Source organism: Phalangium opilio, unplaced genomic scaffold (assembly GCF_054372755.1).
Source record: "Phalangium opilio isolate 3A_F unplaced genomic scaffold, DU_Popi_V2 ptg000106l_1, whole genome shotgun sequence".
Classification (NCBI taxonomy): Eukaryota; Metazoa; Arthropoda; class Arachnida; order Opiliones; family Phalangiidae; genus Phalangium; species Phalangium opilio.
In genome coordinates, this window is record NW_028324208.1 from 2,615,709 (window position 1) to 2,630,832 (window position 15,124).

A 15,124-nucleotide genomic window follows, 5' to 3' on the forward strand; every position below is an offset into this window, starting at 1 on the left:
TATATCCTTAAGTCTATTCTTGAAAAGCGGTACAAAAGCACTCGCTCCGATACCGGGAATCGAACCCGAGCCTTCTGGATGAGAGCCAGATATCCTAGCCACTAGACCATATCTGACTGGTCGTAACAACCCAAAATATTATTCCTATAAATGTGTCTTTAAGTTTATTCATCAAAAGCGGTACAAAAGCACTCACTCCGATACTGGGAATCGAACCCGCCCTTCTGCGTGACAGCCAGATATCCTAGCCACTAGACCATATCGGACTTGCTTAATCAAGTCTTAATTCTATTCATAAACCAATATCCCTAAGTCTATTCTTGAAAAGCGGTACAAAAGCACTCGCTCCGATATCGGGAATCGAACCAGGCCTTCTGGGTGAGAGGCAGATATCTTAGCCACTAGACCATATCGGACCTGCTTAACCAAGTCTTAATTCTATTCATAAACCTATATCCTTAAGTCTATTTTTGAAATGCTTTACAAAACACTCGCTGCGATACCGGGAATCGAAGCCGGGCCTTCTGGGTACAAAGCAGTTATCCTAGCCACTAGACCATATCGGACTTTCTCAACCAAGTCTTAATTCTATTCATAAACCTATATCCTTAAGTCTATTTTTGAAATGCTTTACAAAACACTCGCTGCGATACCGGGAATCGAAGCCGGGCCTTCTGGGTACAAAGCAGTTATCCTAGCCACTAGACCATATCGGACTTCCTCAACCAAGTCTTAATTCTATTCATAAACCTATATCCTTAAGTCTATTCTTGAAAACCGGAACAAAAGCACTAGCTCCGATACCGGGAATCGAACCCGAGCCTTCTGGATGAGAGCCAGATATCCTAGCCACTAGACCATATCGGACTTGGTTAAACAAGTCTTAATTCTATTCATAAACCTACATCCTTAAGTCTATTCTTGAAAAGCAGTACAAAAGCACTCGCCCCGATACCGGGAATCGAACCCGGGCCTTCTGGGTGAGAGCCAGATATCCTAGCCACTAGACCATATTGCACTTGCTTAACCTAGTCTTAATTCTATTCTTGAAAAGCGGTACAAAAACACTCGCTCCGATACCGGGAATCGAACCCGGGCCTTCTGGGTGAAAGCCAGATATCCTAGCCACTATACCATATCGGACTTTCTTAACCAAGTCTTAATTCTATTCATAAACCTATATCCTTAAGTCTATTTTTGAAATGCTTTACAAAACACTCGCTGCGATACCGGGAATCGAAGCCGGGCCTTCTGGGTACAAAGCAGTTATCCTAGCCACTAGACCATATCGGACTTCCTCAACCAAGTCTTAATTCTAATCATAAACCTATATCCTTAAGTCTATTCTTGAAAACCGGTACAAAAGCACTCGCTTCGATACCGGGAATCGAACCCAGGCCTTCTGGGTGAGAGCCAGATATCCTAGCCACTAGACTATATCGGACTGGTTGAAACAACCCTAAATATTATTCCTATAAATGTGTCTTTAAATTTATTCTTCAAAAGCGGTACAAAAGCACTCACTCCGATACCGGGAACCGAACCCGCCCTTCTGGGTGAGAGCCAGATATCCTAGCCACTAGCCCATATCGGACTTGCTTAATCAAGTCTTAATTCTATTCATAAACCAATATCCTTAAGTCTATTCTTGAAAAGCGGTACAAAAGCACTCGCTCCGATACCGGGAATCGAACCCGGGCCTTCTGGGTGAGAGCCAGATATCCTAGCCACTAGACCATATCGGACTTGCTTAATCAAGTCTTAATTCTATTCATAAATCAATTACCTTAAGTCTATTCTTGAAAAGCGGTACAAAAGCACTCACTCCGATACCGGGAATCGAACCCGGGCCTTCTGGGTGAGAGCCAGATATCCTAGCCACTAGACCATATCGGACTTGCTTAATCAAGTCTTAATTCTATTCATAAATCAATTACCTTAAGTCTATTCTTGAAAAGCGGTACAAAAGCACTCGCTCCGATACCGGGAATCGAACCCAGGCCTTCTGGGTGAAAGCCAGATATCCTAGCCACTAGACCATATCGGACTTCCTCAATCAAGTCTTAATTCTATTCATAAACCTATATCCTTAAGTCTATTCTTGAAAAGCGGTACAAAAGCACTCGCTCCGATACCGGGAAACGAACCCGGGCCTTCTGGGTGAGAGCCAGATATCCTAGCCACTTGACCATATCGGACTTGCTTAGTCAAGTCTTAATTCTATTCATAAACCAATATCCTTAAGTCTATTCTTGAAAAGCGGTACAAAAGCACTCGCTCCGATACCGGGAATCGAACACGGGCCTTCTGGGTGAGAGCCAGATATCCTAGCCACTAGACCATATCGGACTTGCTTAATAAAGTCTTAATTCTATTCATAAACCAATATCCTTAAGTCTATTCTTGAAAAGCGGTACAAAAGCACTCGCTCCGATACCGGGAATCGAAACCAGGCCTTCTGGGTGAAAGCCAGATATCCTAGCCACTAGACCATATCGGACTTCCTCAATCAAGTCTTAATTCTATTCATAAACCTATATCCTTAAGTCTATTCTTGAAAAGCGGTACAAAAGCACTCGCTCCGATACCGGGAATCGAACCCGGGCCTTCTGGGTGAGAGCCAGATATCCTAGCCACTTGACCATATCGGACTTGCTTAGTCAAGTCTTAATTCTATTCATAAACCAATATCCTTAAGTCTATTCTTGAAAAGCGGTACAAAAGCACTCGCTCCGATACCGGGAATCGAACCCGGGCCTTCTGGGTGAGAGCCAGATATCCTAGCCACTAGACCATATCGGACTTGCTCAATAAAGTCTTAATTCTATTCATAAACCAATATCCTTAAGTCTATTCTTGAAAAGCGGTACAAAAGCACTCGCTCCGATACCGGGAATCGAATCCAGGCCTTCTGGGTGAAAGCCAGATATCCTAGCCACTAGACCATATCGGACTTCCCCAATCAAGTCTTAATTCTATTCATAAACCTATATCCTTAAGTCTATTCTTGAAAAGCGGTACAAAAGTACTCGCTCCGATACCGGGAATCGAACCCGGGCCATCTGGGTGAGAGCCAGATATCCTAGCCACTTGACCATATCGGACTTGCTTAGTCAAGTCTTAATTCTATTCATAAACCAATATCCTTAAGTCTATTCTTGAAAAGCGGTACAAAAGCACTCACTCCGATACCGGGAATCGAACCCGCCCTTCTGGGTGAGAGCCAGATATCCTAGTCACTAGACCATATCGGACTTGCTTAATAAAGTCTTAATTCTATTCATAAACCAATATCCTTAAGTCTATTCTTGAAAAGCGGTACAAAAGCACTCGCTCCGATACCGGGAATCGAACCCGGGCCTTCTGGGTGAGAGCCAGATATCCTAGCCACTAGACCATGTCGGACTTGCTTAATCAAGTCTTAATTCTATTCATAAACCAATTACCTTAAGTCTATTCTTGAAAAGCGGTACAAACGCACTCGCTCCGATACCGGGAATCGAACCCGGGCCTTCTGGGTGAGAGCCAGATATCCTAGCCACTAGACCATATCGGACTTGCTTAATCAAGTCTTAATTCTATTCATAAATCAATTACCTTAAGTCTATTCTTGAAAAGCGGTACAAAAGCACTCACTCCGATACCGGGAATCGAACCCGGGCATTCTGGGTGAGAGCCAGATATCCTAGCCACTAGACCATATCGGACTTGCTTAATCAAGTCTTAATTCTATTCATAAATCAATTACCTTAAGTCTATTCTTGAAAAGCGGTACAAAAGCACTCGCTCCGATACCGGGAATCGAACCCAGGCCTTCTGGGTGAAAGCCAGATATCCTAGCCACTAGACCATATCGGACTTCCTCAATCAAGTCTTAATTCTATTCATAAACCTATATCCTTAAGTCTATTCTTGAAAAGCGGTACAAAAGCACTCGCTCCGATACCGGGAAACGAACCCGGGCCTTCTGGGTGAGAGCCAGATATCCTAGCCACTTGACCATATCGGACTTGCTTAGTCAAGTCTTAATTCTATTCATAAACCAATATCCTTAAGTCTATTCTTGAAAAGCGGTACAAAAGCACTCGCTCCGATACCGGGAATCGAACCCGGGCCTTCTGGGTGAGAGCCAGATATCCTAGCCACTAGACCATATCGGACTTGCTTAATAAAGTCTTAATTCTATTCATAAACCAATATCCTTAAGTCTATTCTTGAAAAGCGGTACAAAAGCACTCGCTCCGATACCGGGAATCGAAACCAGGCCTTCTGGGTGAAAGCCAGATATCCTAGCCACTAGACCATATCGGACTTCCTCAATCAAGTCTTAATTCTATTCATAAACCCATATCCTTAAGTCTATTCTTGAAAAGCGGTACAAAAGCACTCGCTCCGATACCGGGAATCGAACCCGGGCCTTCTGGGTGAGAGCCAGATATCCTAGCCACTTGACCATATCGGACTTGCTTAGTCAAGTCTTAATTCTATTCATAAACCAATATCCTTAAGTCTATTCTTGAAAAGCGGTACAAAAGCACTCGCACCGATACCGGGAATCGAACCCGGGCCTTCTGGGTGAGAGCCAGATATCCTAGCCACTAGACCATATCGGACTTGCTCAATAAAGTCTTAATTCTATTCATAAACCAATATCCTTAAGTCTATTCTTGAAAAGCGGTACAAAAGCACTCGCTCCGATACCGGGAATCGAATCCAGGCCTTCTGGGTGAAAGCCAGATATCCTAGCCACTAGACCATATCGGACTTCCTCAATCAAGTCTTAATTCTATTCATAAACCTATATCCTTAAGTCTATTCTTGAAAAGCGGTACAAAAGCACTCGCTCCGATACCGGGAATCGAACCCGGGCCATCTGGGTGAGAGCCAGATATCCTAGCCACTTGACCATATCGGACTTGCTTAGTCAAGTCTTAATTCTATTCATAAACCAATATCCTTAAGTCTATTCTTGAAAAGCGGTACAAAAGCACTCACTCCGATACCGGGAATCGAACCCGCCCTTCTGGGTGAGAGCCAGATATCCTAGCCACTAGACCATATCGGACTTGCTTAATAAAGTCTTAATTCTATTCATAAACCAATATCCTTAAATCTATTCTTGAAAAGCGGTACAAAAGCACTCGCTCCGATACCGGGAATCGAACCCGGGCCTTCTGGGTGAGAGCCAGATATCCTAGCCACTAGACCATATCGGACTTGCTTAATCAAGTCTTAATTCTATTCATAAATCAATTACCTTAAGTCTATTCTTGAAAAGCGGTACAAAAGCACTCGCTCCGATACCGGGAATCGAACCCGGGCCTTCTGGGTGAGAGCCAGATATCCTAGCCACTAGACCATATCGGACTTGGTCAAACATGTCTTAATTCTATTCATAAACCTATATCCTTAAGTCTATTCTTGAAAAGCGGTACAAAACCATGTGCTCCGATACCGGGAATCGAACCCGGGCCTTCTGGGTGAGAGCCAGATATTCTAGCCACTAGACCATATCGGACTTGCTAAATCAAGTCTTAATTCTATTCATAAACCAATATCCTTAAGTCTATTCTTGAAAAGCGGTACAAAAGCACTCGCTCCGATACCGGGCATCGAACCCGGGCCTTCTGGGAGAGAGCCAGATATCCTAGCCACTAGACCATATCGGACTTGCTAAATCAAGTCTTAATTCTATTCATAAATCAATTACCTTAAGTCTATTCTTGAAAAGCGGTACAAAAGCACTCGCTCCGATACCGGGAATCGAACCCGGGCCTTCTGGGTGAAAGTCAGGTATCCTAGCGACTAGACCATATTGTACTTGCTCAACCTAGTCTTAATTCTATTCTTAAAAAACGGTACAAAAGCACTCGCTCCGATACCGGGAATCGAACCCGGGCCTTCTGGGTGAAAGCCAGATATCCTAACCACTAGACCATATCGGACTTGCTTAACCAAGTCTTAATTCTATTCATAAACCTATATCCTTAAGTCTATATTTGAAATGCTTTACAAAACACTCGCTGCGATACCGGGAATCGAAGCCGGGCCTTCTGGGTACAAAGCAGTTATCCTAGCCACTAGACCATATCGGACTTCCTCAACCAAGTCTTAATTCTATTCATAAACCTATATCCTTAAGTCTATTCTTGAAAACCGGAACAAAAGCACTCGCTCCGATACCGGGAATCGAACCCGAGCCTTCTGGATGAGAGCCAGATATCCTAGCCACTAGACCATATCGGACTTGCTTAATCAAGTCTTAATTCTATTCATAAATCAATTACCTTAAGTCTATTCTTGAAAAGCGGTACAAAAGCACTCGCTCCGATACCGGGAATCGAACCCGGGCCTTCTGGGTGAGAGCCAGATATCCTAGCCACTAGACCATATCGGACTTGGTCAAACATGTCTTAATTCTATTCATAAACCTATATCCTTAAGTCTATTCTTGAAAGCGGTACAAAACCATGTGCTCCGATACCGGGAATCGATCCCGGGCCTTCTGGGTGAAAGTCACGTATCTTAGCGACTAGACCATATTGTACTTGCTCAACCTAGTCTTAATTCTATTCTTAAAAAACGGTACAAAAGCACTCTCTCCGATACCGGGAATCGAACCCGGGCCTTCTGGGTGAAAGCCAGATATCCTAGCCACTAGACCATATCGGACTTGCTTAACCAAGTCTTAATTCTATTCATAAACCTATATCCTTAAGTCTATTTTTGAAAAGCTTTACAAAACACTCGCTGCGATACCGGGAATCGAAGCCGGGCCTTCTGGGTACAAAGCAGTTATCCTAACCACTAGACCATATCGGACTTCCTCAACCAAGTCTTAATTCTATTCATAAACCTATATCCTTAAGTCTATTCTTGAAAACCGGAACAAAAGCACTCGCTCCGATACCGGGAATCGAACCCGAGCCTTCTGGATGAGAGCCAGATATCCTAGCCACTAGACCATATCTGACTGGTCGTAACAACCCAAAATATTATTCCTATAATTGTGTCTTTAAGTTTATTCATCAAAAGCGGTACAAAAGCACTCACTCCGATATCGGGAATCGAACCCGCCCTTCTGCGTGACAGCCAGATATCCTAGCCACTAGACCATATCGGACTTGCTTAATCAAGTCTTAATTCTATTCATAAACCAATATCCTTAAGTCTATTCTTGAAAAGCGGTACAAAAGCACTCGCTCCGATATCGGGAATCGAACCCGCCCTTCTGGGTGAGAGCCAGATATCCTAGCCACTTGACCATATCGGACTTGCTTAGTCAAGTCTTAATTCTATTCATAAACCAATATCCTTAAGTCTATTCTTGAAAAGCGGTACAAAAGCACTCGCTCCGATACCGGGAATCGAACCCGGGCCTTCTGGGTGAGAGCCAGATATCCTAGCCACTAGACCATATCGGACTTGCTTAATAAAGTCTTAATTCTATTCATAAACCAATATCCTTAAGTCTATTCTTGAAAAGCGGTACAAAAGCACTCGCTCCGATACCGGGAATCGAACCCAGGCCTTCTGTGTGAAAGCCAGATATCCTAGCCACTAGACCATATCGGACTTCCTCAATTAAGTCTTAATTCTATTCATAAACCCATATCCTTAAGTCTATTCTTGAAAAGCGGTACAAAAGCACTCGCTCCGATACCGGGAATCGAACCCGGGCCTTCTGGGTGAGAGCCAGATATCCTAGCCACTAAACCATATCTGACTGGCCGGAACAACCCAAAATATTATTCCTATAAATGTGTCTTTAAGTTTATTCATCAAAAGCGGTACAAAAGCACTCACTCCGATATCGGGAATCGAACCCGCCCTTCTGCGTGACAGCCAGATATCCTAGCCACTAGACCATATCGGACTTGCTTAATCAAGTCTTAATTCTATTCATAAACCAATATCCTTAAGTCTATTCTTGAAAAGCGGTACAAAAGCACTCGCTCCGATACCGGGAATCGAACCCGGGCCTTCTGGGAGAGAGCCAGATATTCTAGCCACTAGACCATATCGGACTTGCTAAATCAAGTCTTAATTCTATTCATAAACCAATATCCTTAAGTCTATTCTTGAAAAGCGGTACAAAAGCACTCGCTCCGATACCGGGCATCGAACCCGGGCCTTCTGGGAGAGAGCCAGATATCCTAGCCACTAGACCATATCGGACCTGCTAAATCAAGTCTTAATTCTATTCATAAATCAATTACCTTAAGTCTATTCTTGAAAAGCGGTACAAAAGCACTCGCTCCGATACCGGGAATCGAACCCGGGCCTTCTGGGTGAAAGTCAGGTATCCTAGCGACTAGACCATATTGTACTTGCTCAACCTAGTCTTAATTCTATTCTTAAAAAACGGTACAAAAGCACTCGCTCCGATACCGGGAATCGAACCCGGGCCTTCTGGGTGAAAGCCAGATATCCTAACCACTAGACCATATCGGACTTGCTTAACCAAGTCTTAATTCTATTCATAAACCTATATCCTTAAGTCTATATTTGAAATGCTTTACAAAACACTCGCTGCGATACCGGGAATCGAAGCCGGGCCTTCTGGGTACAAAGCAGTTATCCTAGCCACTAGACCATATCGGACTTCCTCAACCAAGTCTTAATTCTATTCATAAACCTATATCCTTAAGTCTATTCTTGAAAACCGGAACAAAAGCACTCGCTCCGATACCGGGAATCGAACCCGAGCCTTCTGGATGAGAGCCAGATATCCTAGCCACTAGACCATATCGGACTTGCTTAATCAAGTCTTAATTCTATTCATAAATCAATTACCTTAAGTCTATTCTTGAAAAGCGGTACAAAAGCACTCGCTCCGATACCGGGAATCGAACCCGGGCCTTCTGGGTGAGAGCCAGATATCCTAGCCACTAGACCATATCGGACTTGCTTAATAAAGTCTTAATTCTATTCATAAACCAATATCCTTAAGTCTATTCTTGAAAAGCGGTACAAAAGCACTCGCTCCGATACCGGGAATCGAACCCAGGCCTTCTGTGTGAAAGCCAGATATCCTAGCCACTAGACCATATCGGACTTCCTCAATTAAGTCTTAATTCTATTCATAAACCCATATCCTTAAGTCTATTCTTGAAAAGCGGTACAAAAGCACTCGCTCCGATACCGGGAATCGAACCCGGGCCTTCTGGGTGAGAGCCAGATATCCTAGCCACTAAACCATATCTGACTGGCCGGAACAACCCAAAATATTATTCCTATAAATGTGTCTTTAAGTTTATTCATCAAAAGCGGTACAAAAGCACTCACTCCGATATCGGGAATCGAACCCGCCCTTCTGCGTGACAGCCAGATATCCTAGCCACTAGACCATATCGGACTTGCTTAATCAAGTCTTAATTCTATTCATAAACCAATATCCTTAAGTCTATTCTTGAAAAGCGGTACAAAAGCACTCGCTCCGATACCGGGAATCGAACCCGGGCCTTCTGGGAGAGAGCCAGATATTCTAGCCACTAGACCATATCGGACTTGCTAAATCAAGTCTTAATTCTATTCATAAACCAATATCCTTAAGTCTATTCTTGAAAAGCGGTACAAAAGCACTCGCTCCGATACCGGGCATCGAACCCGGGCCTTCTGGGAGAGAGCCAGATATCCTAGCCACTAGACCATATCGGACCTGCTAAATCAAGTCTTAATTCTATTCATAAATCAATTACCTTAAGTCTATTCTTGAAAAGCGGTACAAAAGCACTCGCTCCGATACCGGGAATCGAACCCGGGCCTTCTGGGTGAAAGTCAGGTATCCTAGCGACTAGACCATATTGTACTTGCTCAACCTAGTCTTAATTCTATTCTTAAAAAACGGTACAAAAGCACTCGCTCCGATACCGGGAATCGAACCCGGGCCTTCTGGGTGAAAGCCAGATATCCTAACCACTAGACCATATCGGACTTGCTTAACCAAGTCTTAATTCTATTCATAAACCTATATCCTTAAGTCTATATTTGAAATGCTTTACAAAACACTCGCTGCGATACCGGGAATCGAAGCCGGGCCTTCTGGGTACAAAGCAGTTATCCTAGCCACTAGACCATATCGGACTTCCTCAACCAAGTCTTAATTCTATTCATAAACCTATATCCTTAAGTCTATTCTTGAAAACCGGAACAAAAGCACTCGCTCCGATACCGGGAATCGAACCCGAGCCTTCTGGATGAGAGCCAGATATCCTAGCCACTAGACCATATCGGACTTGCTTAATCAAGTCTTAATTCTATTCATAAATCAATTACCTTAAGTCTATTCTTGAAAAGCGGTACAAAAGCACTCGCTCCGATACCGGGAATCGAACCCGGGCCTTCTGGGTGAGAGCCAGATATCCTAGCCACTAGACCATATCGGACTTGGTCAAACATGTCTTAATTCTATTCATAAACCTATATCCTTAAGTCTATTCTTGAAAAGCGGTACAAAACCATGTGCTCCGATACCGGGAATCGATCCCGGGCCTTCTGGGTGAAAGTCACGTATCTTAGCGACTAGACCATATTGTACTTGCTCAACCTAGTCTTAATTCTATTCTTAAAAAACGGTACAAAAGCACTCTCTCCGATACCGGGAATCGAACCCGGGCCTTCTGGGTGAAAGCCAGATATCCTAGCCACTAGACCATATCGGACTTGCTTAACCAAGTCTTAATTCTATTCATAAACCTATATCCTTAAGTCTATTTTTGAAAAGCTTTACAAAACACTCGCTGCGATACCGGGAATCGAAGCCGGGCCTTCTGGGTACAAAGCAGTTATCCTAACCACTAGACCATATCGGACTTCCTCAACCAAGTCTTAATTCTATTCATAAACCTATATCCTTAAGTCTATTCTTGAAAACCGGAACAAAAGCACTCGCTCCGATACCGGGAATCGAACCCGAGCCTTCTGGATGAGAGCCAGATATCCTAGCCACTAGACCATATCTGACTGGTCGTAACAACCCAAAATATTATTCCTATAATTGTGTCTTTAAGTTTATTCATCAAAAGCGGTACAAAAGCACTCACTCCGATATCGGGAATCGAACCCGCCCTTCTGCGTGACAGCCAGATATCCTAGCCACTAGACCATATCGGACTTGCTTAATCAAGTCTTAATTCTATTCATAAACCAATATCCTTAAGTCTATTCTTGAAAAGCGGTACAAAAGCACTCGCTCCGATATCGGGAATCGAACCCGCCCTTCTGGGTGAGAGCCAGATATCCTAGCCACTTGACCATATCGGACTTGCTTAGTCAAGTCTTAATTCTATTCATAAACCAATATCCTTAAGTCTATTCTTGAAAAGCGGTACAAAAGCACTCGCTCCGATACCGGGAATCGAACCCGGGCCTTCTGGGTGAGAGCCAGATATCCTAGCCACTAGACCATATCGGACTTGCTTAATAAAGTCTTAATTCTATTCATAAACCAATATCCTTAAGTCTATTCTTGAAAAGCGGTACAAAAGCACTCGCTCCGATACCGGGAATCGAACCCAGGCCTTCTGTGTGAAAGCCAGATATCCTAGCCACTAGACCATATCGGACTTCCTCAATTAAGTCTTAATTCTATTCATAAACCCATATCCTTAAGTCTATTCTTGAAAAGCGGTACAAAAGCACTCGCTCCGATACCGGGAATCGAACCCGGGCCTTCTGGGTGAGAGCCAGATATCCTAGCCACTAAACCATATCTGACTGGCCGGAACAACCCAAAATATTATTCCTATAAATGTGTCTTTAAGTTTATTCATCAAAAGCGGTACAAAAGCACTCACTCCGATATCGGGAATCGAACCCGCCCTTCTGCGTGACAGCCAGATATCCTAGCCACTAGACCATATCGGACTTGCTTAATCAAGTCTTAATTCTATTCATAAACCAATATCCTTAAGTCTATTCTTGAAAAGCGGTACAAAAGCACTCGCTCCGATACCGGGAATCGAACCCGGGCCTTCTGGGAGAGAGCCAGATATTCTAGCCACTAGACCATATCGGACTTGCTAAATCAAGTCTTAATTCTATTCATAAACCAATATCCTTAAGTCTATTCTTGAAAAGCGGTACAAAAGCACTCGCTCCGATACCGGGCATCGAACCCGGGCCTTCTGGGAGAGAGCCAGATATCCTAGCCACTAGACCATATCGGACTTGCTAAATCAAGTCTTAATTCTATTCATAAATCAATTACCTTAAGTCTATTCTTGAAAAGCGGTACAAAAGCACTCGCTCCGATACCGGGAATCGAACCCGGGCCTTCTGGGTGAAAGTCAGGTATCCTAGCGACTAGACCATATTGTACTTGCTCAACCTAGTCTTAATTCTATTCTTAAAAAACGGTACAAAAGCACTCGCTCCGATACCGGGAATCGAACCCGGGCCTTCTGGGTGAAAGCCAGATATCCTAACCACTAGACCATATCGGACTTGCTTAACCAAGTCTTAATTCTATTCATAAACCTATATCCTTAAGTCTATATTTGAAATGCTTTACAAAACACTCGCTGCGATACCGGGAATCGAAGCCGGGCCTTCTGGGTACAAAGCAGTTATCCTAGCCACTAGACCATATCGGACTTCCTCAACCAAGTCTTAATTCTATTCATAAACCTATATCCTTAAGTCTATTCTTGAAAACCGGAACAAAAGCACTCGCTCCGATACCGGGAATCGAACCCGAGCCTTCTGGATGAGAGCCAGATATCCTAGCCACTAGACCATATCGGACTTGCTTAATCAAGTCTTAATTCTATTCATAAATCAATTACCTTAAGTCTATTCTTGAAAAGCGGTACAAAAGCACTCGCTCCGATACCGGGAATCGAACCCGGGCCTTCTGGGTGAGAGCCAGATATCCTAGCCACTAGACCATATCGGACTTGGTCAAACATGTCTTAATTCTATTCATAAACCTATATCCTTAAGTCTATTCTTGAAAAGCGGTACAAAACCATGTGCTCCGATACCGGGAATCGATCCCGGGCCTTCTGGGTGAAAGTCACGTATCTTAGCGACTAGACCATATTGTACTTGCTCAACCTAGTCTTAATTCTATTCTTAAAAAACGGTACAAAAGCACTCTCTCCGATACCGGGAATCGAACCCGGGCCTTCTGGGTGAAAGCCAGATATCCTAGCCACTAGACCATATCGGACTTGCTTAACCAAGTCTTAATTCTATTCATAAACCTATATCCTTAAGTCTATTTTTGAAAAGCTTTACAAAACACTCGCTGCGATACCGGGAATCGAAGCCGGGCCTTCTGGGTACAAAGCAGTTATCCTAACCACTAGACCATATCGGACTTCCTCAACCAAGTCTTAATTCTATTCATAAACCTATATCCTTAAGTCTATTCTTGAAAACCGGAACAAAAGCACTCGCTCCGATACCGGGAATCGAACCCGAGCCTTCTGGATGAGAGCCAGATATCCTAGCCACTAGACCATATCTGACTGGTCGTAACAACCCAAAATATTATTCCTATAATTGTGTCTTTAAGTTTATTCATCAAAAGCGGTACAAAAGCACTCACTCCGATATCGGGAATCGAACCCGCCCTTCTGCGTGACAGCCAGATATCCTAGCCACTAGACCATATCGGACTTGCTTAATCAAGTCTTAATTCTATTCATAAACCAATATCCTTAAGTCTATTCTTGAAAAGCGGTACAAAAGCACTCGCTCCGATATCGGGAATCGAACCCGCCCTTCTGGGTGAGAGCCAGATATCCTAGCCACTTGACCATATCGGACTTGCTTAGTCAAGTCTTAATTCTATTCATAAACCAATATCCTTAAGTCTATTCTTGAAAAGCGGTACAAAAGCACTCGCTCCGATACCGGGAATCGAACCCGGGCCTTCTGGGTGAGAGCCAGATATCCTAGCCACTAGACCATATCGGACTTGCTTAATAAAGTCTTAATTCTATTCATAAACCAATATCCTTAAGTCTATTCTTGAAAAGCGGTACAAAAGCACTCGCTCCGATACCGGGAATCGAACCCAGGCCTTCTGTGTGAAAGCCAGATATCCTAGCCACTAGACCATATCGGACTTCCTCAATTAAGTCTTAATTCTATTCATAAACCCATATCCTTAAGTCTATTCTTGAAAAGCGGTACAAAAGCACTCGCTCCGATACCGGGAATCGAACCCGGGCCTTCTGGGTGAGAGCCAGATATCCTAGCCACTAAACCATATCTGACTGGCCGGAACAACCCAAAATATTATTCCTATAAATGTGTCTTTAAGTTTATTCATCAAAAGCGGTACAAAAGCACTCACTCCGATATCGGGAATCGAACCCGCCCTTCTGCGTGACAGCCAGATATCCTAGCCACTAGACCATATCGGACTTCCTCAACCAAGTCTTAATTCTATTCATAAACCTATATCCTTAAGTCTATTCTTGAAAACCGGAACAAAAGCATTCGCTCCGATACCGGGAATCGAACCCAGGCCTGCTGTGTGAAAGCCAGATATCCTAGCCACTAGACCATATCGGACTTCCTCAATTAAGTCTTAATTCTATTCATAAACCCATATCCTTAAGTCTATTCTTGAAAAGCGGTACAAAAGCACTCGCTCCGATACCGGGAATCGAACCCGGGCCTTCTGGGTGAGAGCCAGATATCCTAGCCACTAAACCATATCTGACTGGCCGGAACAACCCAAAATATTATTCCTATAAATGTGTCTTTAAGTTTATTCATCAAAAGCGGTACAAAAGCACTCACTCCGATATCGGGAATCGAACCTGCCCTTCTGCGTGACAGCCAGATATCCTAGCCACTAGACCATATCGGACTTGCTTAATCAAGTCTTAATTCTATTCATAAACCAATATCCTTAAGTCTATTCTTGAAAAGCGGTACAAAAGCACTCGCTCCGATATCGGGAATCGCACCAGGCCTTCTGGGTGAGAGCCAGATATCCTAGCCACTAGACCATATCGGACTTAATTAAGCAAGTCTTAATTCTATTCATAAACCTATATCCTTAAGTCTATTCTTGAAAAGTGGTACAAAAACACGTGCTCCGATACCGGGAATCGAACCCGGGCCTACTGGGTGAAAGTCAGGTATCTTAGCGAGTAGACCA

The 15,124-nt window shown here is 43.6% G+C and overlaps 58 non-coding genes across 58 annotated transcripts; all 58 read right to left on the reverse strand.

The window, feature by feature from the left end:
• Nucleotides 1–44: 44 nt before the first annotated feature.
• TRNAE-CUC (transfer RNA glutamic acid (anticodon CUC)) lies at nt 45–116 on the reverse strand. The gene has a single exon. It is a non-coding gene; the product is annotated as a tRNA-Glu (tRNA).
• A 679-nt stretch (nt 117–795) lies between these two features.
• On the reverse strand, nt 796–867 carry TRNAE-CUC (transfer RNA glutamic acid (anticodon CUC)). Its single transcript has one exon. It is a non-coding gene; the product is annotated as a tRNA-Glu (tRNA).
• A 77-nt stretch (nt 868–944) lies between these two features.
• Nucleotides 945–1,017, reverse strand: TRNAE-CUC (transfer RNA glutamic acid (anticodon CUC)). Its single transcript has one exon. It is a non-coding gene; the product is annotated as a tRNA-Glu (tRNA).
• A 54-nt stretch (nt 1,018–1,071) lies between these two features.
• Nucleotides 1,072–1,143, reverse strand: TRNAE-UUC (transfer RNA glutamic acid (anticodon UUC)). Its single transcript has one exon. It is a non-coding gene; the product is annotated as a tRNA-Glu (tRNA).
• A 229-nt stretch (nt 1,144–1,372) lies between these two features.
• Nucleotides 1,373–1,444, reverse strand: TRNAE-CUC (transfer RNA glutamic acid (anticodon CUC)). The gene has a single exon. It is a non-coding gene; the product is annotated as a tRNA-Glu (tRNA).
• A 229-nt stretch (nt 1,445–1,673) lies between these two features.
• Nucleotides 1,674–1,745, reverse strand: TRNAE-CUC (transfer RNA glutamic acid (anticodon CUC)). Its single transcript has one exon. It is a non-coding gene; the product is annotated as a tRNA-Glu (tRNA).
• A 79-nt stretch (nt 1,746–1,824) lies between these two features.
• TRNAE-CUC (transfer RNA glutamic acid (anticodon CUC)) lies at nt 1,825–1,896 on the reverse strand. Its single transcript has one exon. It is a non-coding gene; the product is annotated as a tRNA-Glu (tRNA).
• Nucleotides 1,897–1,975: 79 nt separating this feature from the next.
• On the reverse strand, nt 1,976–2,047 carry TRNAE-UUC (transfer RNA glutamic acid (anticodon UUC)). The gene has a single exon. It is a non-coding gene; the product is annotated as a tRNA-Glu (tRNA).
• Nucleotides 2,048–2,126: 79 nt separating this feature from the next.
• On the reverse strand, nt 2,127–2,198 carry TRNAE-CUC (transfer RNA glutamic acid (anticodon CUC)). Its single transcript has one exon. It is a non-coding gene; the product is annotated as a tRNA-Glu (tRNA).
• Nucleotides 2,199–2,277: 79 nt separating this feature from the next.
• TRNAE-CUC (transfer RNA glutamic acid (anticodon CUC)) lies at nt 2,278–2,349 on the reverse strand. The gene has a single exon. It is a non-coding gene; the product is annotated as a tRNA-Glu (tRNA).
• A 230-nt stretch (nt 2,350–2,579) lies between these two features.
• On the reverse strand, nt 2,580–2,651 carry TRNAE-CUC (transfer RNA glutamic acid (anticodon CUC)). Its single transcript has one exon. It is a non-coding gene; the product is annotated as a tRNA-Glu (tRNA).
• A 79-nt stretch (nt 2,652–2,730) lies between these two features.
• On the reverse strand, nt 2,731–2,802 carry TRNAE-CUC (transfer RNA glutamic acid (anticodon CUC)). The gene has a single exon. It is a non-coding gene; the product is annotated as a tRNA-Glu (tRNA).
• A 230-nt stretch (nt 2,803–3,032) lies between these two features.
• On the reverse strand, nt 3,033–3,104 carry TRNAE-CUC (transfer RNA glutamic acid (anticodon CUC)). Its single transcript has one exon. It is a non-coding gene; the product is annotated as a tRNA-Glu (tRNA).
• Nucleotides 3,105–3,333: 229 nt separating this feature from the next.
• On the reverse strand, nt 3,334–3,405 carry TRNAE-CUC (transfer RNA glutamic acid (anticodon CUC)). Its single transcript has one exon. It is a non-coding gene; the product is annotated as a tRNA-Glu (tRNA).
• A 79-nt stretch (nt 3,406–3,484) lies between these two features.
• Nucleotides 3,485–3,556, reverse strand: TRNAE-CUC (transfer RNA glutamic acid (anticodon CUC)). Its single transcript has one exon. It is a non-coding gene; the product is annotated as a tRNA-Glu (tRNA).
• A 79-nt stretch (nt 3,557–3,635) lies between these two features.
• Nucleotides 3,636–3,707, reverse strand: TRNAE-CUC (transfer RNA glutamic acid (anticodon CUC)). The gene has a single exon. It is a non-coding gene; the product is annotated as a tRNA-Glu (tRNA).
• A 79-nt stretch (nt 3,708–3,786) lies between these two features.
• On the reverse strand, nt 3,787–3,858 carry TRNAE-UUC (transfer RNA glutamic acid (anticodon UUC)). Its single transcript has one exon. It is a non-coding gene; the product is annotated as a tRNA-Glu (tRNA).
• A 79-nt stretch (nt 3,859–3,937) lies between these two features.
• Nucleotides 3,938–4,009, reverse strand: TRNAE-CUC (transfer RNA glutamic acid (anticodon CUC)). The gene has a single exon. It is a non-coding gene; the product is annotated as a tRNA-Glu (tRNA).
• Nucleotides 4,010–4,088: 79 nt separating this feature from the next.
• On the reverse strand, nt 4,089–4,160 carry TRNAE-CUC (transfer RNA glutamic acid (anticodon CUC)). The gene has a single exon. It is a non-coding gene; the product is annotated as a tRNA-Glu (tRNA).
• Nucleotides 4,161–4,390: 230 nt separating this feature from the next.
• On the reverse strand, nt 4,391–4,462 carry TRNAE-CUC (transfer RNA glutamic acid (anticodon CUC)). The gene has a single exon. It is a non-coding gene; the product is annotated as a tRNA-Glu (tRNA).
• Nucleotides 4,463–4,541: 79 nt separating this feature from the next.
• On the reverse strand, nt 4,542–4,613 carry TRNAE-CUC (transfer RNA glutamic acid (anticodon CUC)). The gene has a single exon. It is a non-coding gene; the product is annotated as a tRNA-Glu (tRNA).
• A 230-nt stretch (nt 4,614–4,843) lies between these two features.
• Nucleotides 4,844–4,915, reverse strand: TRNAE-CUC (transfer RNA glutamic acid (anticodon CUC)). Its single transcript has one exon. It is a non-coding gene; the product is annotated as a tRNA-Glu (tRNA).
• A 229-nt stretch (nt 4,916–5,144) lies between these two features.
• Nucleotides 5,145–5,216, reverse strand: TRNAE-CUC (transfer RNA glutamic acid (anticodon CUC)). Its single transcript has one exon. It is a non-coding gene; the product is annotated as a tRNA-Glu (tRNA).
• Nucleotides 5,217–5,295: 79 nt separating this feature from the next.
• On the reverse strand, nt 5,296–5,367 carry TRNAE-CUC (transfer RNA glutamic acid (anticodon CUC)). The gene has a single exon. It is a non-coding gene; the product is annotated as a tRNA-Glu (tRNA).
• A 79-nt stretch (nt 5,368–5,446) lies between these two features.
• TRNAE-CUC (transfer RNA glutamic acid (anticodon CUC)) lies at nt 5,447–5,518 on the reverse strand. Its single transcript has one exon. It is a non-coding gene; the product is annotated as a tRNA-Glu (tRNA).
• A 79-nt stretch (nt 5,519–5,597) lies between these two features.
• Nucleotides 5,598–5,669, reverse strand: TRNAE-CUC (transfer RNA glutamic acid (anticodon CUC)). Its single transcript has one exon. It is a non-coding gene; the product is annotated as a tRNA-Glu (tRNA).
• Nucleotides 5,670–5,873: 204 nt separating this feature from the next.
• TRNAE-UUC (transfer RNA glutamic acid (anticodon UUC)) lies at nt 5,874–5,945 on the reverse strand. Its single transcript has one exon. It is a non-coding gene; the product is annotated as a tRNA-Glu (tRNA).
• Nucleotides 5,946–6,174: 229 nt separating this feature from the next.
• TRNAE-CUC (transfer RNA glutamic acid (anticodon CUC)) lies at nt 6,175–6,246 on the reverse strand. Its single transcript has one exon. It is a non-coding gene; the product is annotated as a tRNA-Glu (tRNA).
• A 79-nt stretch (nt 6,247–6,325) lies between these two features.
• TRNAE-CUC (transfer RNA glutamic acid (anticodon CUC)) lies at nt 6,326–6,397 on the reverse strand. The gene has a single exon. It is a non-coding gene; the product is annotated as a tRNA-Glu (tRNA).
• Nucleotides 6,398–6,600: 203 nt separating this feature from the next.
• Nucleotides 6,601–6,672, reverse strand: TRNAE-UUC (transfer RNA glutamic acid (anticodon UUC)). Its single transcript has one exon. It is a non-coding gene; the product is annotated as a tRNA-Glu (tRNA).
• Nucleotides 6,673–6,901: 229 nt separating this feature from the next.
• TRNAE-CUC (transfer RNA glutamic acid (anticodon CUC)) lies at nt 6,902–6,973 on the reverse strand. Its single transcript has one exon. It is a non-coding gene; the product is annotated as a tRNA-Glu (tRNA).
• A 379-nt stretch (nt 6,974–7,352) lies between these two features.
• TRNAE-CUC (transfer RNA glutamic acid (anticodon CUC)) lies at nt 7,353–7,424 on the reverse strand. Its single transcript has one exon. It is a non-coding gene; the product is annotated as a tRNA-Glu (tRNA).
• A 230-nt stretch (nt 7,425–7,654) lies between these two features.
• On the reverse strand, nt 7,655–7,726 carry TRNAE-CUC (transfer RNA glutamic acid (anticodon CUC)). Its single transcript has one exon. It is a non-coding gene; the product is annotated as a tRNA-Glu (tRNA).
• Nucleotides 7,727–7,955: 229 nt separating this feature from the next.
• Nucleotides 7,956–8,027, reverse strand: TRNAE-CUC (transfer RNA glutamic acid (anticodon CUC)). Its single transcript has one exon. It is a non-coding gene; the product is annotated as a tRNA-Glu (tRNA).
• A 79-nt stretch (nt 8,028–8,106) lies between these two features.
• On the reverse strand, nt 8,107–8,178 carry TRNAE-CUC (transfer RNA glutamic acid (anticodon CUC)). The gene has a single exon. It is a non-coding gene; the product is annotated as a tRNA-Glu (tRNA).
• Nucleotides 8,179–8,382: 204 nt separating this feature from the next.
• Nucleotides 8,383–8,454, reverse strand: TRNAE-UUC (transfer RNA glutamic acid (anticodon UUC)). The gene has a single exon. It is a non-coding gene; the product is annotated as a tRNA-Glu (tRNA).
• Nucleotides 8,455–8,683: 229 nt separating this feature from the next.
• On the reverse strand, nt 8,684–8,755 carry TRNAE-CUC (transfer RNA glutamic acid (anticodon CUC)). The gene has a single exon. It is a non-coding gene; the product is annotated as a tRNA-Glu (tRNA).
• A 79-nt stretch (nt 8,756–8,834) lies between these two features.
• TRNAE-CUC (transfer RNA glutamic acid (anticodon CUC)) lies at nt 8,835–8,906 on the reverse strand. Its single transcript has one exon. It is a non-coding gene; the product is annotated as a tRNA-Glu (tRNA).
• Nucleotides 8,907–9,136: 230 nt separating this feature from the next.
• Nucleotides 9,137–9,208, reverse strand: TRNAE-CUC (transfer RNA glutamic acid (anticodon CUC)). Its single transcript has one exon. It is a non-coding gene; the product is annotated as a tRNA-Glu (tRNA).
• A 229-nt stretch (nt 9,209–9,437) lies between these two features.
• Nucleotides 9,438–9,509, reverse strand: TRNAE-CUC (transfer RNA glutamic acid (anticodon CUC)). Its single transcript has one exon. It is a non-coding gene; the product is annotated as a tRNA-Glu (tRNA).
• A 79-nt stretch (nt 9,510–9,588) lies between these two features.
• TRNAE-CUC (transfer RNA glutamic acid (anticodon CUC)) lies at nt 9,589–9,660 on the reverse strand. Its single transcript has one exon. It is a non-coding gene; the product is annotated as a tRNA-Glu (tRNA).
• A 204-nt stretch (nt 9,661–9,864) lies between these two features.
• TRNAE-UUC (transfer RNA glutamic acid (anticodon UUC)) lies at nt 9,865–9,936 on the reverse strand. Its single transcript has one exon. It is a non-coding gene; the product is annotated as a tRNA-Glu (tRNA).
• Nucleotides 9,937–10,165: 229 nt separating this feature from the next.
• On the reverse strand, nt 10,166–10,237 carry TRNAE-CUC (transfer RNA glutamic acid (anticodon CUC)). Its single transcript has one exon. It is a non-coding gene; the product is annotated as a tRNA-Glu (tRNA).
• Nucleotides 10,238–10,316: 79 nt separating this feature from the next.
• TRNAE-CUC (transfer RNA glutamic acid (anticodon CUC)) lies at nt 10,317–10,388 on the reverse strand. The gene has a single exon. It is a non-coding gene; the product is annotated as a tRNA-Glu (tRNA).
• A 204-nt stretch (nt 10,389–10,592) lies between these two features.
• On the reverse strand, nt 10,593–10,664 carry TRNAE-UUC (transfer RNA glutamic acid (anticodon UUC)). Its single transcript has one exon. It is a non-coding gene; the product is annotated as a tRNA-Glu (tRNA).
• Nucleotides 10,665–10,893: 229 nt separating this feature from the next.
• Nucleotides 10,894–10,965, reverse strand: TRNAE-CUC (transfer RNA glutamic acid (anticodon CUC)). The gene has a single exon. It is a non-coding gene; the product is annotated as a tRNA-Glu (tRNA).
• Nucleotides 10,966–11,344: 379 nt separating this feature from the next.
• Nucleotides 11,345–11,416, reverse strand: TRNAE-CUC (transfer RNA glutamic acid (anticodon CUC)). Its single transcript has one exon. It is a non-coding gene; the product is annotated as a tRNA-Glu (tRNA).
• Nucleotides 11,417–11,646: 230 nt separating this feature from the next.
• Nucleotides 11,647–11,718, reverse strand: TRNAE-CUC (transfer RNA glutamic acid (anticodon CUC)). The gene has a single exon. It is a non-coding gene; the product is annotated as a tRNA-Glu (tRNA).
• Nucleotides 11,719–11,947: 229 nt separating this feature from the next.
• Nucleotides 11,948–12,019, reverse strand: TRNAE-CUC (transfer RNA glutamic acid (anticodon CUC)). Its single transcript has one exon. It is a non-coding gene; the product is annotated as a tRNA-Glu (tRNA).
• Nucleotides 12,020–12,098: 79 nt separating this feature from the next.
• Nucleotides 12,099–12,170, reverse strand: TRNAE-CUC (transfer RNA glutamic acid (anticodon CUC)). Its single transcript has one exon. It is a non-coding gene; the product is annotated as a tRNA-Glu (tRNA).
• A 204-nt stretch (nt 12,171–12,374) lies between these two features.
• TRNAE-UUC (transfer RNA glutamic acid (anticodon UUC)) lies at nt 12,375–12,446 on the reverse strand. The gene has a single exon. It is a non-coding gene; the product is annotated as a tRNA-Glu (tRNA).
• A 229-nt stretch (nt 12,447–12,675) lies between these two features.
• TRNAE-CUC (transfer RNA glutamic acid (anticodon CUC)) lies at nt 12,676–12,747 on the reverse strand. Its single transcript has one exon. It is a non-coding gene; the product is annotated as a tRNA-Glu (tRNA).
• A 79-nt stretch (nt 12,748–12,826) lies between these two features.
• Nucleotides 12,827–12,898, reverse strand: TRNAE-CUC (transfer RNA glutamic acid (anticodon CUC)). The gene has a single exon. It is a non-coding gene; the product is annotated as a tRNA-Glu (tRNA).
• A 204-nt stretch (nt 12,899–13,102) lies between these two features.
• TRNAE-UUC (transfer RNA glutamic acid (anticodon UUC)) lies at nt 13,103–13,174 on the reverse strand. Its single transcript has one exon. It is a non-coding gene; the product is annotated as a tRNA-Glu (tRNA).
• Nucleotides 13,175–13,403: 229 nt separating this feature from the next.
• On the reverse strand, nt 13,404–13,475 carry TRNAE-CUC (transfer RNA glutamic acid (anticodon CUC)). Its single transcript has one exon. It is a non-coding gene; the product is annotated as a tRNA-Glu (tRNA).
• A 379-nt stretch (nt 13,476–13,854) lies between these two features.
• TRNAE-CUC (transfer RNA glutamic acid (anticodon CUC)) lies at nt 13,855–13,926 on the reverse strand. The gene has a single exon. It is a non-coding gene; the product is annotated as a tRNA-Glu (tRNA).
• A 230-nt stretch (nt 13,927–14,156) lies between these two features.
• On the reverse strand, nt 14,157–14,228 carry TRNAE-CUC (transfer RNA glutamic acid (anticodon CUC)). Its single transcript has one exon. It is a non-coding gene; the product is annotated as a tRNA-Glu (tRNA).
• Nucleotides 14,229–14,608: 380 nt separating this feature from the next.
• Nucleotides 14,609–14,680, reverse strand: TRNAE-CUC (transfer RNA glutamic acid (anticodon CUC)). Its single transcript has one exon. It is a non-coding gene; the product is annotated as a tRNA-Glu (tRNA).
• Between the last annotated feature and the right edge of the window lie 444 nt (nt 14,681–15,124).